The sequence below is a fragment of the Danio aesculapii genome, chromosome 7 (genome assembly GCF_903798145.1).
Source record: "Danio aesculapii chromosome 7, fDanAes4.1, whole genome shotgun sequence".
NCBI classification, from domain to species: Eukaryota; Metazoa; Chordata; class Actinopteri; order Cypriniformes; family Danionidae; genus Danio; species Danio aesculapii.
The window spans coordinates 2,396,820-2,410,522 of NC_079441.1; the positions used below are offsets into that span (position 1 = coordinate 2,396,820).

Here is a 13,703-nt window from a genome sequence, read left to right on the forward strand (position 1 = left end):
ATTTTGAAGAATGTTCCTAAGCAAACAGTTGGTGGTACCTATTGATTTGTCCAATAGAAAAAAATAAATGTCAATGGTGCTAAAGTCAATTCTAAAAGATGCAACCAATTAGAATACATTATTATTTAGAAAGAATATAAAATAACACTAATAATATCTTATTATATATATATATAAAAAAAAAAAAAAAAAAAAAAATATATATATATATATATATATATATATATATATATATATATATATATATATATATATATATATATATATAATATCTAAAAAATAATTAAATTAAAATAACTCCTTTTTTTCTTGTATCATTTGTGTACAGATCCTTGACTGGCTGGTTCAGATTTGTCTGGCACTGCAGTATATCCATGAAAACAATGTTCTTCACAGAGATGTAAAGCCTCAGGTGTGATTGATATTTTTCATCTTTATTTCTTTGGTGCTTTAAAATATAGAGTGTCAATGAAGCTTAACATTGATGAAGAAAAAGAGAATAAAAAGCCTTAACAAAAGCTCAAATTGTGCAATATTCCAGCAAGTCAGGCAGCAGAGTAGTGTAGAATGCTGGAGTAGCTCTAGTGACTTAAAACTGATTCAGTTTAGTTTAATATAAATGTCACAGTCGCATTCCATATATCTTTGTTCTAGAAAGCACTCTAGCAGCTGCATTTTAAACCAGCAGTTTGTTAATTAGGCCTACAGGTCAAACACCCAGTAATGCATTACAATAATCTAATGTAATAAGCTTTTTCACATTAGACATTGATAACATACATCACAGTTTGGCAACATATTTATTTTGTCACCAAAGTAAAATGTATCATTTAAAAATGGCTGTTCTCATTCTATAGAATGTTTTCCTTACTGAAGATGAATACATCAACCTAGGAGATTTTGGATGTGCAAAAGCACTGATGAGGTGAAATAAAATAATAACAGGAATATTTAAAGAGAGTTTATTTAAATAGTTTTAATTTACAATAATTGATTTGTCTTATTCAGAGCTGATGCATATGCACAATCAGTTGTGGGTGCAGATCTCTATGTCAGCCCAGAAGTTTATCAACAGAGATACAATTCCAAAAGGTAAGCCTATGCTTTGTGGTCAATCATAGCATTTTATAAATTCAATTCACATAGAGAATAGGTACTCGGGTGCAAGTTTAAGCAAAATAATGGATTTTTCTTCATCAATCTAACTTTTACAAACATTTAGTGACATATGGTCATTTGGATGGCTGCTCTATGATCTCTGCATGCTGGATGCTTGGGTGAGTACATTTTTCTCTTCAAAAGAAAAAAATAAACAAACATATAAAGAAAGAATTGTCATGTGGGAAGCATTAAGGCCATGAAGTTCTTCGTAATTGTATGAACTGATAAAAAAAATAAGGCTGAACTGCATGATATGGAGATTTTGCCACTGTTCTTTTCAGAATTAATCATATGAAATGCCCTTCAAATGTCTTAATGTAAATAACATGCCTTGAATTTTAAGATTTAGCATTGCAGATGATTTAGAGATTTATCGCACTTTTATGTTTTTTTTATCTGACAGTCAAACATAATAGAGCGTCGTCGTCTTCATGCCAACAGCATGGCAGGAACCATTCCTGAAATCTCAGAGAGGTACTCGGAAGAGCTACAGAAACTGATCAAACAAATGCTCAGCCGTAACCCCACAGATAGACCGTCTGCTGATGAGATCCTAGCAAAAGAATTCCTGAGAGAGGCAGTAAACAGAAACGAGAGAATTCCAGAAAAGCTGGAAAAAAAGTTCATCAATGCTCTCGGTGCCTTCAATGAGGCCTATAATGTAAACTATAAAGGTTTTAAGGCTTTAGTTGATGAGTGGGGGAAAACAACAGACTATTTTGAGGATGTGCTTTATAAAACCACAGCAGGCAGTCTGTCAGGAGCAACAATTGGAGCAGCAGGAGGAATCACTGCACTGGTTGGTGCAATTCTGGCACCTTTTACTTTCGGAGCGTCTCTGATTGTAGCAGGAGTTGGTATTGGAGTTGGAGTCCTAGGTGGTGCAACAGGTGCCGCCTCTAACATTACCAAAACAACAAAACAAAAATCACTCTGTGAGAAGATTGAAAAACTGAAGCAGGAATATGAAAGAGTGAGCACACCAATTCTTGATTCACTGAAAACACTGAGGAGGTTAATGAGAAAAATCATTAAGTTCAGTGTTTTTGTCCGTAACACAACTTTCGATAACGCACAAATGGGATGGAGGTTAGGCAGAGCAGGAGTTGCCGGTGTCGCAGAATTTATTACTCTGGGAATGCTGGCAAGTTTCGGCAGGATTGCTGTTCAGTCTGCCAATATAGGACGAGTAGTAGCAGCAGCTTCAGGTGTGTTGAGTGCAATCTTGGTTATTGTTGACGTCGTCTTCATAGTGAAAGACTCCAGAGAGATTCATGAGATGAGAAAGCACTGGAGAAATGATGATCCAGATAAGGTCTCATCAGATGTGCTCAAGTCAATCGCACAGTTGAGGAAAACACAAAAAGAACTCCGCAAAGTCTTGGAGGAAATTCAAAAAACAAGAGAGGAACTAAATGACTACATAGGCCAGGACAGACATTAGAAAGTTTAAACACAAATATAACAGACTACTGCAACGTCAAATCATATAGGTCCTGTCTTTTCCTGACTGCAATACTGGGCTTGAGCTCATTCAGGGTGTGCATTCTTTACTTGTCTTGGTTTTTGTAATAGAATATGCAGTCTCAGTTGAGCTCCAGTCATGTATTCTTTTGCGTCTTTGTAGCAGGCATGCAGTCATAGGCAAGCTTGAGTTTTGCATCCTTGTTCTTGTGTTTTGTCATTTGTGTTGGTGTGGAAAAGTACAATATATCAGCTCTTTGTGAGCACACATTGGTGAGTTTACTTGACATCTGCTTATGTTTCATATGCTGTCTTGTGTTGTCGTTTGTGTAGTGCACACGACTTATGGTTACATGAGGCTGTCTGCTTCTGTTTTCTGTGAGCACATAGCTGAGTGTTCACATTTGCCATGTGGTTTCTTCTTGTCGTTTATGAGCACATGATTTTGTTTTTGTTTCTATATACAGGTGTTGGTCATATAGGCCAGACAGGCATCTATATATTTAGCTCCATTATGCTGTTTCTTAAGAATTTCCCTCTCGCACCTCCTTCCATCTGCGCAGATTATAAATACTCAGACAGATGTATAACCAGACAAACAACTGCACATTCTGTCCACTGACCACGATACAGCCATGGTAAAAGAGCATGAAGTGATTTTGGAAAGCCCCCCAAAATATGCCATACCAAATCAAATCATGCAGTTGTAAATATGCCATGTATAGCGGTATGTTTTTTATTTTTAATCTATATATATATATATATATATATATATATATATATATATATATATATATATATATATATATATATATATATATATATATATATATATATATATATATATATATTCTGTATTCATCATAGTAGTAGCACACATGTAATGGCTTATGACATATTCTTTTTTTTCCAATATCAAGACATTTTTAGTTTGGTTATTGCTTGAATTTTTTTGTGTTAATACATTTTAAGAATAAATAAAATCTTAAGAATTTATTGGGGTATTTAAAAAAAAAAATTACAATTAACTTTTTTCTGTGTGTGAGTATTGAGATTATGAAGGTCTTCTTATCTTAATTTACTTGATGATTCTTGTAAAATAGAACAATGCAATATGCTCAATTGTAATATCAACTGATTTGTTATTCAAATGAATGATAAATAAACAACTGCAGAGATTAAAGGCTGTGTTTCATTGTTCAATATCCAGAATTTAATAATATGAAGTGTTACTTTTGTTTTCCTGACCCATTTGTACCCAACTCAGCACAGAGCTCTAAGAGGATAGCTCTTGAAAATCTGAAACGGCTAATAAGCCAGTCATTATCGTGGGCCAGAAAATCACTGTGATCCCTAAAAATGTGTTCCCTTCGGATTCGACCATTGACAATGACCTCTAATAAGGCCAACACTGCCATTGCCATAGAAAAAGGGTTGTATACATTTGCAAATGCGTTTATAAATATTACATGTTATATATTATATATGTTCTAAATCACATAATTGGTGTATATCAAAGTACTCCTTATTAAAATAGTGTCTAATGGAATTTAAACTTCTACATTTCAACAAAATATGTTTGATGGTGAGAGCAGTCTGGCAGTAATTACATATTAAGGTGATTCTTCGTTAATTAATAAATATGAACGTGTCAACCTAGAATGTCCAATTCGACATCTGGTATAGACCGTCTGATCATGCCTGCTCTCAAAATTATAATTTGCTAAAAGTCTTTCATTTATTTTCGGGTTAATTTCATATAATTTGTTGTTGATGCAGTTGTCCCATTCTCTTTGCCATGTTTCGTTTATGTACAAATTGATGGTGGGTTTCAAGTCATCAGGAGGAATTAAGCATTCGGTCACATTTAAGGAGATAGCCTTTTTTGCAGCTTCATCTGCCAGTTCATTTCCACGTAGTCCCATATGACCTGAAATCCAACAGAAGATAATGTTGAACTTCTGATTTTCTAGTGTTGTCATTTTCTTTAAAATCATGGACATTATGAGGTGATCACACTTAGAAGCTTCAAGAGCTTGAAGACAGGATTTGGAATCTGTGCAGATTAAAAAGTTACGATGCTGTGTCCTTTCCATTCGATCTAAAGCCATATTTATTGCATAAGCTTCTGCTGTGTAAATTGAACTTTCTCCTGGAATCCGAGTACCAAAGACATCATTTTTAAACACCGCTGCTGCTGTTACTCCTTTGTCTGTTTTTGATCCATCTGTGTATATGTGTTCATGATGAGGGAGACTGCCTGTTATTTGTCTGAATTCCTGTTTGTATTCATTTGGGTGAGTCAAGGACTTCTTCTGTTTGGTTAAGTTCCATAAGATTCTTATTTTCGTGTTGCACCAAGGAGGAATATGGCTCAAATCAGGTAAATGAAAGATTTTCCATATTAACACCCATATTCTTCAGGTGGGGTTTCATACGTATTCCAAAAGGACTGATGTAGTTGGGTCTATCTTCATACAATTTTAAATATTCAGGGTGGAAAACTGAAGGATAAGCTGGGATACACCTCTTTTTGATTTTAGTTTGACAGTATATTGGAGTGCTAATTTTAAACGTCGTCTTTCAAGGGATGGTTCTTTTGCTTCAATATATAAACTTTGAATAGGAGATGTTCTGAATGCTCCCAATGAGATTCGTAGTCCCGTGTGATGTGCAATGTCCAGCATTTTAATGTAGGATTTTCTAGCGGATCCATACACTATACTTCCATAATCCATTTGGGATCTGGAGGACTGCCACTAAATTCATGGATTTAAATAAAGCTTTGCCTATGTAATAAAAGCGGTGTATTTTTTTATTTACATATAAAGATGACTACTACTATAATAATAATAATAATTTATTATTATATAGTGGTTAAGCCACTTTTTGGCGAAATAACCCAACAAATTAGTTCTTTTTATAACCCAAATTGTTGGGTTAACCTTATCAACCCAATGGATTGGGTTAAAATAACCCAACAGAAGGTCGGTGCCAAATTGACCCATCTATGGGTTACCTGTTGGGTTATTATTAACCCAACTTTTTTAAGTGAGTACAATTTAAAAATAGGGTCAATGTGGCATAACTCTGTTAAATGCTCATTAGTTTCTGTTACTGGTAAGTATTAATACTTATAGATGATCAATACTAGCTTTGCTATTGCCACGTAAGATTTCGTTAGCTTGCATATCTGTCTGTAAGCTAACACTGCTCTCACCATGAACCTGCTCTGTTCTCCTCATAATACAGCTCAAATGCACTTCTCTGAATGCTGTTCTGTCTGCTGGTCTGTCCACAAGCTTATAATTGTGTGGCTGTGGTCTGTCGTTTGTGTGAATCTCTCAGAATATCTTATCTCTGCAACCAAACGTGCACCGCGATCAGTTGTCTTCATACTGTGTATATGCGCGATCTGCCTCATCCGACATCACCTCCGGTCTGGCGATTTTTCAGATGCGGAAGTAAATTTCCGTGACTAAAAACATCTCCAGATGGCTTAATAATAAACTTTAACGTATATTTTAAAGAAAATCTAGTTCCTACTTTACTCTTACACACACACTGAATCACTGGGGTGTCTAACCTACAATATGCTCTTTAACCTTATGCAAGGACATTTAAACATACGATCGGTGGATCGGCGAGTAATGAAAGCGAAATGGCGAAATCAATCAATAGCAAAACTGAAGTGATTTGACAAAGCCGTTAACCTTCAACTTTAAGCTGTTAAGCGATCACGAGCAGAGAAATAAACAAACTTGTGAGACATAATATACGACAACAATATACATAACAATAGCTGAAGTTGCAACTGTTGGGAAAGTAGCAGCTCAGGTTGCAAGAGTTGCTCGTGTGGCTGAAGCGGCTACTGGAGTTTTATTTGGACTTTTTGTAGCTGTTGACATCTTCTTTATTGCTCTTGACTCGAAAGAAATCCACAACCTCCGCAAAGATTATGCTTCAATAGAGATACAAGAAGAATCAGAAAACACAACAAAGAATCGACAAGCAGTCAAAGCCCTGAGTCAAATGATGACAATTCAGAACAGAGCGAGAGAAAGAATCTGACAAACACAAAAGAGCAAGAGCTGCGGACTGAGATCATGAAATTTGTGAAAATAATAAGGGAGACTGAGAAAGAGCTGAGAAACATTCTTGATGAATTAAAAGATGAGCTGCAAGAACTACAACCAAAAATACCAAACTATTATGATGATGAGATAATGATGATGAACAGGAGTCGCCTGTCTTTTCAATAAGGGTTTACAATGTATTCTGGCCTTTCATTCTAACCTTTCTGTAGCTGAAATGGTGCACCATGGCGCATGGTGCTAGCAATGCCAAGGTTGTGGGTTTCTTAAAAAGCAAGAATTGCAAAAATGTACACTCTGAATGTAGTCTAAACAGCTTTAGGGAAGAAAAAAAAAATCATCTGCCAAATATGTAAGTGTCTTGTGAGATAAAAGTTATTCATCACATAACTTCAAGAAAAAAACTAAACAATTATTTTGCTGTTCTTCTAATTTCAAATTTTTTAGATATTTTTATGTTGCCTATTCTACTTCGAATATACAGTTGAAGTCAGAATTATTAGCCCCCCCCGTTTAATTTTTCCCCAATTTCTGTTTACCAGACAGCAGATTTCCTCAACACATTTCTAATCATAATAGTTTTAATAACTCATCTCTAATAACTGATTTATTTTCTCTTTGTCATGATGACAGTAAATAATATTAGACTAGATATTCTTCAAGACACTAGTATTCAGCTTAAAGTGACATTTTAAGGCTTTACTGGGTTAATTAGGGTAACTAGGCAGGTTAGGGTAATTAGGCAAGTTATTGTATAACGATGGTTTGTTTTGTAGACTATCAAAAAAAAAAAAAGTTCAAAGGGGCTAATAATATTGACCTTAAAATTGTGTTAAAAATTAAAAACTGCTTTTATTCTAGCCGAAATAAAACAAATAAGACTTTCTCCAGAAGAAAAAATTTTATCAGACATACTGTCAACATTTCCTTGCTCTGTTAAACATCATTTGGGAAATATTTAAAAGAAAAAAGAATTCAAAGGGGGGCTAATAATTCTGACTTCAACCGTATATATTTTTATTATTTCATTATGTTTTGAGAACTAACAAAATGGGGAAAAAAAAGTATTTTATGTGTGCAAGTGTTTGTGAGTGTCTGTAACTATTCACAATTTTCCTTCTGACGTATAACTGCTATTAAAAATGAGTGTTTTTGAAAATCTCAATTGATTATTGTAAGTAAAATGAATGCTTACTTAAAAAAATACAATTTTACATTGTGGAATCATAAAATTATTTGCTACAAAGATGTTTTTAAAAACAATTCAGGTACATCTGGAATCAAGTGGGGATAAAACATGTGCACATGATGACAAAATAAAAAACTATTTGTTATTAAAAGCAGAGGCTTGGTTCATTATTTTGATATATAATAATCTCTGAAGCCAAAGTCTCTCGTTCTTTTCATATCAAATTTATAGAGAACCTATTGTACAGTTTGTGAAGCTAATGGCAAAATATTTAGGGTGGCTGAGTAAAATTTATTTTATTGGCCTAGGGATGCCTATGAGTATCTATAAAACAGTAGTCCAAAACTATATGTAAAATGATTTAATAAAGCAATGTATAACAAGCATTTGCTTATCTTTAGAATGCTCTGAAACAAGAAAAGAATAAATAAAGTTATGAACAGTATAAAATTGCATAGGCGTATGATTTGAGAATGTTGTCAATACAGTTCCAATACAGGAAACTAATGCTTATTGTTTGATATGAAAATACGAAATTAAATATTTTTTTGTTTGTACTGTCACTTGTAGAAAATCAGAATTGGCAAACATTGGTATTTGCAGGTCACATCTACAGGGAAATAGGAATCGGAAAAGAAAATTGAAAATTGCACATCTCTAATGTAATTATCTGTAGCATGTTTCCTTTATTTTATCAGGTCCATTGATGTAGAAGCTGCCGAGATTCTGAGTGACAAACATTATGATGAGAAAATGTAATAACCATTCAGAATCATTTAAACTATTACGAACTCTGAACACTATTACATTTCTGAACACTGAAGCACTAACTTGTACAGTCTTTACTATTTCACAGTGAGGTCTGGGGATGTATCATTTATGAGATGTGCATGCTGAAGTGTGCCGTAAGAACTTCTTTCATCAGATATTGAGCATGTTTGCCTTAAGACTTAACAGATTTAGTTTGCAATCCAACACGTAAAGTAATATTTTATGAATGTTATAAATTAATAATGAACTGCTTTACATGAATTCATTAAAATACACAATAAATATCACTTGATTTAAACAAAAAAGCAAGATAACAATGCAATGTACCGTCCTCAATAACACTCATTATGTAAACTCATTATGTAAAAAAATGCTTTTTTTTTGGTCTCGTTTCCTGTCCAATTTTCTAAAATAAAAAAATAATAAAAAATGTAATCAAGAAGCATTTCCTAGACAAGCAAAAAATAGTCAAAGGATCAAAAACACGGCAAAGGCAGACAAAGGAAACGCGTTGTAATGTCACTAGCAGATAACATTTACGTAAAGACAGCAACAGCTAAACAATACTCAGCAACATGTGTGTGGAAATGAGGGGCTTAAATAGTCCAAATAATCAGAGTGTGAGCAGCTACAGCTGTGAGTGTAATCAGTCTGGATCTGGAACCGGTTGTGTGTGTGTGTGTGGCATGACTGGGTGTTGTAGTTCATAACATGGCAGATTTGTAGTTCTATGAGTGTGAATGTTTACCAGCGACCTCTGGTGGTTAGAGATCGCTGGTGATCATGACACATATAGGTCAATGGTTTCAAACTCAATTCATGGAGGGCCGCAGCTCTGCATGGTTTAGCTCCAACCTCCTCCAACTCGCACCTGCTTAGTATAGTAGTCTCTAGTAGTCTTGAACACCTTGATTAGTTTGATTAGCTGTGTTAGATTTGGGTTGGAGCAAAACTGTGCAAAGCTGCGGCCCTCCAGGAATCAAGTTTGAGACTTATGATATAGGTCTTATTCTGTCTCTCTCTATAGGTACTCATAGTAACAACCCTCTATTGCCATCTATTGGATAAGTGGTTCAATGACAGTAACTGGATTTACACTTAATTTATTAAATAATATGTAAAAAATTAAATGAGTTTCTCTTTAAAACAAGATAGTCCTGAAGATATTTTAGATATTTGGATTAGAAACAAGACAAAAAATACAAGAAAGCATTTTCTACAGTGTGACAGGACATCAGACAGGAAGCTTGGCTTGCCGCCATCACAATATCCACTGTGTTCAAATGTACTGTGAAAGAACTTTAATGCAATCGTTAACATAAAAAATAAATAGAAATCCCCCATGGGCTGAAGCCACTTCTCCCTTTTTCTTGTGCAGTCTCTGACTAAACCACGCTACTTTGTGCTTCAAAATTGATCTCTTTGCAAACTGAACTGTGCTTCTCTTTTACAGTGATGTTATGACTAGAATACCACATAGCTGGAAAAGGCTCTTAGCCAACAAAGAAAGAAAGACCTGTTGTATTCTGGATAATGTATAAAACAGTAAATGTGGCATCACCAGGCTATCCAGCGTTTCCTCCAGAGTTTCATGCAATTTCAGGTGTTTAATTTTTAATCTTAAGACTTTAACTGCAGTTCAGCAGTTCACTCTCATTCAGCATATTTTCATTCAGGATGTTTTAATGGAATTTAATACCGCATGGCGAATGGAAAGAAACACCTCTGCATTTCGGGACTCGCGTGATCCTTTAAGTTTATTAAAAATCATTGTTTACATGGTCGACTCTTAATCAGTATTATCTTAATCATAAAAGCGGAGTATTGGTGTCCATGTAAATGTACTCACTCAGTGAAAGTGGCAGATGATGTTGCAAGCTGTCAAAGACAGCCCATTTCTTTGCCTTTAAGCTGCGTCATGAGCCCTCAAATGTTTAAGTTTGACGTGTTTCCCCCCTACACGCAACTTTTGAAAAGCGTCTGCTTCACGTTGATGTGTCAGAATCTTTGTAAAATACAGCCAGACTTTAGAGCGCTTAGTTTAAGCAAATTTGATGAACGCGATCATGCGTGTTGATGAATCTGAAGGGATCCCTCGCTCACCGGGTCCACTGTACTGCGCGCGTTGTCTTTTTCTCTTTCTCTTTCTCTTTCTCTCTCTCTCTCTCTCTCTCTCTCTCTCTCTCTCTCTCTCTCTCTCTCTCTCTCTCTGTGTGTTTGTGTTTGTGTGTGTGTGTGTGTGTGTGTGTGTGTGTGTGTGTGTGTGTGTGTGTGTGTGTGTGTGTGTGTAGTCCACTTAGAATCCAACATAGAAATCCCTTTTGTTTGTTTTTGGCATTGATTTGGCATTGATTGTTTTGAAATTCAAATGGCGCTTACATGCCTGTTTTTATTTCTGTAATAAATAAAGCGTTTCATGATTAATCATGATTAATTTCATTAATTACGCTTTGTGATTAATCATGATTAAATACAAAAAAGTGATAACGTAATTTTTTTTATCATTTGACAGCCCGAATTATTATAATTAAAACTATCCGAAAATGATTCAGTAAAAGCTCGTTTTAGTTTCAGCCTTGTACGTTTTGTACTATTTGCGAATGAAATTGTTTTGTTGGTGTTTGGTTTGTGCCATAAAACAAACTTTGTAAGAACTTGTTCAGTGTTTTATAACAGTCATGTGATTTCCCTAAAATAACAGGAGATTAAACAAACCACACCTTTGTGTCTCTCCTTAATTGACCTACATTTGCAAGATGTAACTTGTTTTTGCTGTTAGATGTTAGTTTCTGTTTCAGTTTGAATAAAGCTGCTCAACGGGATAATAAATTACTTTTCTCTCTATAGTGGCAAAAAAGTGACTGAGAAACTCTTTGATTAATCTGATTAAGATTAACATGCACTCACTATAAATGTTCAGAAGGTTCAGGTTCAATGTGGCTTCACAGCAGGAAGGTCGCTGGTTTGAGTCCTGGGTTAGTCTTTTTTTCAAATTTCCACAGAAAAACACTGAACAAGAGTGGGTTTAACATTGTAATGAAAGGTCAGATGACAACAGAGATGGAGTTCCACATGCAGCTTGATTTTAAGAGAATGGTCACCAGGCAGGGGTTAAAACAGAAAAAAAAACATTATTAGCAAAGGCAATCCAAACAAGTAAGCCAAGAGACAGGCAAATTTCAGGAGAGGCAGAAAACAATCCAAGAATCAAAAGCCAGACAGAGCAAAACAAGGAACAATACTGAGCAAGAAATGAATGTCTCTATGGTGATTAAATAGTCCATGTAATCCAGGCAGGTCCAAACTCTGTCCTGGAGGGTCGGTGTCCTGCAACGTTTTGAAGTAACTCATGGGCATATTGCAGTGGTCAACATGAGTTGAATCTGAAATCTTGGGCAAGCGCCAAATTGTCTCAGTCATTGAGCTAGCCTGAGGGTTTATACCATCACGATAACAGAGCGCCAATTGACTTGAATAGCTGCATCAATACTTTGGCTGCAGATGTTCTGGTACCCTTCAGCTAACTAGTAAATGACTAATAAACTTAAACAATGGGGCTTTACAGGATTTTCAGCAGGAACGGCCTCACGAAACTTTTGAATGACTCCTCTACATGGCCATGTGCTCGCCTTGGGCACATCCTGCCAGATGTACAATTTCGTAGAGACAAAGAGAAAATAATGCATACGAATGAAAGACAATCTCTTAAAATGTCAAAACTAAGGCAGATGTATCCTTAAATAATATGCCATGGTTTTCCTCATATGCTATGTTTATTCCAACTAACCAGGTTAATTAATGTGTTGTTAACCCTTATAGCAGATTAAAGTGATCTGTATGTGTCTGAAATATATGATGTCTGGTATTAAACGAAAGCTAGAGACATTTGCAATACATTGGTGTAAATGAAAAACTAGTAGCACAAACAGTATTCTTCTTGTAACCTTTTTCGGCAAAAAGGGTGCAAGTAATACAAACTAATGTTGTCTCTTGCTGATCTGGTGCAGTTTGATCTTAAGCAGTTAAAGATAAGCCATATCTCTGCTTTTGTGGTTTCTCAGGTGTTATTCTAAGATCTTGTAAGAAGTATTAGAATTAATTTGGGACGGTTGTTCAACTCATCTTGCATCCTCTGAACTGCCTCTGTGTGTATGTGTGTGTGTGTGTGTGTGTGTGTGTGTGTGTGTGTGTGTGTGTGTGTGCGCGTTTGTTTGTTGTTTGCTTTTTACGTAGTTAGTTTCATGTATTGTAGTGTAGCTCAATAAATCTTTGTTCTCATTTTGTAAGAACTGTGTTCTTGTTTATGTGCTTATAAGTCATTGCCTCGAGCTGTAGATCTTGTTACCTTGCTAAACGTTAACCCAATACTGTGTTAAGATATTCTCGTTGGCCACGTAAATAATATTAACAAGATTGGTAAGGTACGATGTCTTCTATTTGCAGGACAAATGGTAGATAAAGTGTGAATCTTTTAATCTGATTCAATCTGACTCAATTGAGTCGAATCAATGATTCGAATCTTCAAGATCCGGTTCATTGAAATGAGCTAATAAACCCTGATCGATCTTAAAATGTAGGTTGATCCCCTACAGTTTAGTTCCAACCCCAATCAGACACACCTGGGCTAGATAATCAAGTTCTTAAGCTACGGTCACACTGGACTTTTGATCCTCGATTGGTCTCACGCAGTCAAGTGATGCGATTTCGCAGGTCAGAGTTCACCAAGCTTGAACTTTGCACCGCAGCAACATGCAAAACTTGACGCATGACCTTGCGTTTTCGGTCTGACGCATTCGCGAGCGTATGAATGGAAGTCTATGGGAGGAAAAGCCCAGTGTGACCGCAGCTTTACTGGGCTTTCTAAAAATATCCTTGCAGGTGTGTTGAGGCAAGTTGGAGCTAAAATCTGCAGGGCACCGGCCCTCCAGGACCGAGTTTGGACACCCCTGATGTAATCAGTCTTTGATCAGCTAACAGCTGTGTGTGTAATCATTGGAGATCCAGAAACAGGAGTGTGTGAGGTT

The 13,703-nt window shown here is 35.6% G+C and overlaps 1 protein-coding gene across 2 annotated transcripts in view; it reads left to right on the plus strand.

The window, feature by feature from the left end:
• LOC130231531 (serine/threonine-protein kinase 24-like) overlaps positions 1 to 13,703 on the plus strand; it is a 118,089-nt gene that overhangs the window by 24,297 nt on the left and 80,089 nt on the right. The gene's annotated exons all lie outside the window — the stretch shown is intronic.